The 5,017-nt window shown below is 43.7% G+C and overlaps 1 protein-coding gene across 4 annotated transcripts in view; it reads right to left on the reverse strand.

Moving 5' to 3' along the window:
- The window catches only part of FOXN3 (forkhead box N3), a 426,281-nt gene that overhangs the window by 419,223 nt on the left and 2,041 nt on the right, over nt 1-5,017 (reverse strand). Inside the window, exon 1 of one of the 4 annotated variants that reach the window (XM_010845170.1) lies at nt 4,796-4,985. The exons of the other annotated variants lie outside the window; for them this stretch is intronic. The gene's annotated coding sequence lies outside the window, so the exon portion shown is untranslated. Of the gene's footprint in view, nt 1-4,795; nt 4,986-5,017 lie in introns of those variants that run through there. 4 annotated transcript variants of the gene reach the window in all.

A 5,017-nucleotide genomic window follows, 5' to 3' on the forward strand; every position in this document is an offset into this window, starting at 1 on the left:
GCAGGGAGGTCTGCTGGGGCCCTAGGAAGCACATGCTACCTCACTTGGCCTGCGGACTCTGCTCCTCCCTTCCGTCACCACGCACATGCGCAGCACGGAGTTGTCAAAATTAGTGGAAGGGGAGGGGATCCCTCCGCCCGCCACCCCTAGAAACCTTAGTATTTATGGCCTCCGGGATGTAAAACGGGGGACCCAACACTGCCATTTCAGTAAATCTCATAACAGAAGAGACAATCCGAGAATATTTGATGATATTCAAATATCATCCGCGTGTTATCATTTTCCTCAACACTCAAAACACCACTGTGACTGCCAAGCAGTTTACATAGCTTGGCAAACCTTCATTTCATGAATGACACTTAATATGAAATCATCTTCACTGACAAACAGAGGAACAGTGATACAGCAGATCCTGGGGTGGCACCAGAATCAATCCACCGTCCAGACGATGAGAATCCACTCGTCTCAAACACCTCCACGCCGCTCCCGTAACTTCTAGGAAAGGAGGCCCTTTACAAACCTCCTCTGCCCTCCTCTCATCGCAGACACAAGCAGGGCTCTTTCGGAGCCGGTCCAGCCTGGCTCCGCACAGAACGGCTTAGCGGAGCCGCTGTCTGCACTCCTGTTCACTCCCCTGAGCACAGGCGCCCTCGGCGACTGTAAGGGCAGAAGTCACTTCTCTCTTCATCTCAGAAGTTCCAGGACTCTGCAGGCAATTCCCCCGGGCCTTCCTTAAAGAAGACTTGGGGCACTTTAAAAGCAGTGGTTTCCCAACAGCTCACAGGGGTCCCAGGCTCCCAGGGCACAGCCCAGGAGAAGACCGTGGGCTCCTGGCGCTGGGTTCCTGCCAAAGCATTTCTCTTTTTATTCCACTCACATATTAGGGTCTTGCATAAGATTCCATTTGGTGCTAAATATAAAACCAAAGTGATGTCTTAAAAAATGTGTGAAAACCATTGCAACAGGTGGTCCCCTCCCTGAGGCTCTCTTAACGCCCTCCCGGCCGTCCCCTGTGAATGGAGGTTCATGTACTTCTTTTCCTCTAAAGAACCTCGCCGTTTCCTCTTCCAAACTTCGAAACATGAATTGAAAGGACTAAACGTATTTATTTATAATATTCAAAAATTAATCCAGAGGTTTGCACAACAAATCCTTTCAAGGTGATGATTTGTTTTCCTCATATAGACTCTAGCCTGGCTTTGACTACACCCCCGCCTCAAATTCCAACTCTCCCGTAAACCGTCAGCAACAGAGGCACACCTGACATTTAATCTTTATGGATTTTACTGTTACAAGCCAAGAGAGGAATGAGCTGCCTCTTTCCCTTCACCTCTCCACAAAACTGGCATTTGATTGGTATTCTGGGCTACTTATTAGAAATTTGGCATACTCATCAAAAAACGCCAACTTCAGTCAGTGTCTATACATCTGACAACTGAAAATGAACTGGGATTTTATTGAACATCTTGTTAACGTGTGTTGGTCAAATAAGTTGTACATAGCGGTATAATGATCAATTTTCTAATCTCAAAGCCAAAAATAAATGAACAGAAATGCCAAAGACCTGAAGTAATTTAATTGTACTCCTCAACAGTCCATTTAAAAATGAACTGTTCTGAGCAAACTACTTCACAGACAATGGCGCATGAAGGCAGATTCTTGAAACTAACAAATCCCATTCATTTCCTTCAGTTTGTAAAAACAAGCAACTGACAAGTTTCCTGCCAATGAACATAGTTGAAGATAAGAAAGCTCCTTACAGGAAATCCTTTGCTAAAGAGAACAGTTATGCCATTAAGGCATAACTTTTTCACCAAATCTCAATCAGTTAAACATCTGACCACATGGGATCATGAATACGTGCTAAATCACCCCCAATGATGCTGTATTGCTTCTAATATCTATATTTCCTATGACATAGATGCAGGGTAGTAAGTAAATATTACAGTACATTTAGGATTCTTTCCTCCTCCTCTCTCTGCTCCCCCTCTATGCAATTAGTTGATGAAAACAAGGGAAATTTTCTGCTTGTTTTTTTTTTTTAAAGATCAAAGTGTTAGTTAATTGAGATTAAAATTGACCATTTTCAATTAAGATTAAGCCATACAAAGCTATAAATCATCATGACTGTAAGAAGGATATTTCTAAATGAATATCAAGCACTTCAAAATTTAAAGACCACCATGGACAAGATTAGAAAAAAATGTAAGAAGTGTACTGGCTTTATATTTACAAGCTTCAATGTCATCCCCCAAAGTCACAATTCAGCCTCCTTGGCTAATGTCTCACTTAGCAAAGTGAAAGGGGGAGAGCCCCAAACATTTCCCCTTTCTTTCCTCTACTCACTAAAACCACCACCGAGACACTGACCGTATTCCCAACCCTGAGCTGGGGAGCCTCTCGATTATCCTAAAAACTACAGCACTCTTCTCTAGCCACAGAAAAGGAAAGTTTTTCTAAGGTAACGGAATAATAATAATTGGAGTTTTGAAAGAGCTCTAATTCTGTGTAGGAGTGTCCTTCCCCTGCTCGGTTACTGAGAGCACCCTTGCTTATCCTCGCCAAAGCACCAGATTCGCCAACCATCCTGCACGGGGAGCCTTAGAGCAAAGCTCCAAAATGCCACAGTTCTTTACATTCTGTTGCTACAGTTCAAGTTTGAAGTCTCTTGCAAACAGAAACTCTTCATTATACTGTCCCCACGTGACTCTTCCGCCCCAGGTAACAGCCTAGTCTTTACAGCTCCACAAACAGCAGACACACGAATCAGTTTGCTCCCACAATTAAGTGATCAAATACACGCTTCTCGGCCTTCCCTGGCGCAACTCCGAGGTAACAAAATGCAAAGTACCGTGCTTTCAGCCCTTTTCCTCACATCTTTTCAATAAAAACACAGTTATGAAATCCAGGAGACTGCGTTTTTGGTTGTTGTTGTAAAATGACCTTGATTTGACAGGCACAGTCTCAGGTTTCAACAGATGCTGTGGGAAAGCTTACAGAAGCCAGCATGTTCTCCAGGCATCTGTGATGACATGCAGGCTTTTTTTTTTTTTAAGTGGTGGTTCTGGTAGTGTATGTGTGTTGGGGGGTGGGGGGAAGTTACTCCTTTCAGTTTCCATGACAACCATGTCTCTACTCATCGGTTATTAGATACCATCCACTTCCTGTGTCTAAATTTTTAAGCCAATCAGAAAAGTGTTTATACATTTAACAACTTCTGGGACGGTCTTTCTGTAATTAGGGTGTTTCAAGCCTCAAATGGAGTTGTCCCCCGGCCTTATGTTTCTCCTCTTATATAGAACATTTCACCTTTACCAACTCACATTCTGTTAAGGTGAGGGATGCCCTTTTTCTTGAATCTGAAAAGCATTCTCCTCAAACCAGATGTCACAATTTCTTGAGTGCACAATGATTTTGATTGTTGGCTCTTCATGCACTGCCTTTTTCTTTCACTGTTACAGACTACAATTTAGAAATTTAGTGCATGATACATGCACAAGACACTTATATTATCAAAGCAAAGATACAGTTAAGCACCCCTCCACTGATGGTAATATTTAACTCTTCAGATCCGAAAAACGGTCAGGAAAAATTATTCTGAGTTGAATAACTTTGCATTCTACAACTCCCAAGCAGAAATCACCGAGATCGTATTGTAAAGCGATATGTCTACAAATGCAAGCTAGTAGCTGACGTCTGCAAAGAAATTTGTCACCAAAATGGCCTACTTTATCTGAATAGAAGCAACAGCAAAAAACTAAATACCAAGGTGTCTCAACCCAAGTGCACCCGAGTTAAAAATCAACCTTGCAGAAATCTGGGCCCGAGAAGGCTACTCTGAAATTACAGCATGATTTTCAAAGACGGTTTGGGTGACTGTTTCTCTAAGTCTCCATCTAACTGACCAATCCGTGTGAGAGCAGAGTGGGCTGGAGTCATCTGTGCAGTCTTCCGAGCTCTGCGCTCTCCCCTCTCTCAGGCAGAGCAGGCGATCAATGAAAAACAGGGAACAAAAGGAATATAACAGGATGTCTTCCTTAGCGGAGGAAAATGAGTCCCTTTTTCCTCAATGAGCCAGTCCCACCCAGCCCAGGACAGCTCCCCACGGGAGCTCCCAGCAGACCAGACCTTGGGGCTGAAGCACATTTCACATTTGCAATCCTGTGTCCCAACTGCTGGCAAATGTGTCACCTTTAAGCATATCCTATGACAGAGGACTCCCCGAGCCCAACCAATTGAAACTAATAAATTAAATAAATTAATAATCCCACCATGAAAAGCTGCCGAGAAAGACCGCGTTTTCCCTTCCCCAAATGTCAATCGGGCAGTATAAACAAAGCATGAAAAATAGTCTCTCCAGCCTCCCCAGCCAGGAATCATGGTTTTTCTCCGCCAAACAAGGCTTCTCCAAAAAGAGAAATATTCTTACTGCCTTCAAAGGAAACTCTCGTCTGTAGATGTCATATCAGGATAACCAGTTACAGTATTTGAAAAGAGGTTTAAACTGCCCCCACGTTTGACACTCTGTTTATAATTGATAGCAAAACAGTTGCGACAGCAATGCTGCAAACGCCGCCAGACAAACTCCACATTTAACACGTTAGTTCCTTGAAAATAAAAGTAATGTCTTGGGGAGCCCACAAAAGTAAAGACTCAGAAAGTAATTAACGGAATTACTGCAATTATTTGACCATTTTAATAAATTATCCATTTGTCTGCTGGGGTTTTTTTATTTTTTATTTTTAAAGTGACTATCCACACATTCCTGAGAAACTTTTTTTTTTAATGAACTTACTTTTGAGACAGAACTAATGAAAAATAAGCAACTCGCCGTCCCCCGGATCTCTCCCAAGTGAAGTGCAGGCTATAAATCCATCCGAAACCAGCTGGGGACACGGGGGCGGGCACCTTAGAAGGCGCCCCGGGCGCCCCCAAAATGCAGCCGAGCCCGAACGGCGAGGGCGCCCCGCGACAATGCCGAAGCAGAGCAGGGGCTGCGGGGGCGGGAGAGGGGGCC

The sequence above is a fragment of the Bison bison genome, unplaced genomic scaffold, assembly GCF_000754665.1.
Source record: "Bison bison bison isolate TAMUID 2011002044 unplaced genomic scaffold, Bison_UMD1.0 scf7180017864213, whole genome shotgun sequence".
In the NCBI taxonomy this organism is placed as follows: Eukaryota; Metazoa; Chordata; class Mammalia; order Artiodactyla; family Bovidae; genus Bison; species Bison bison.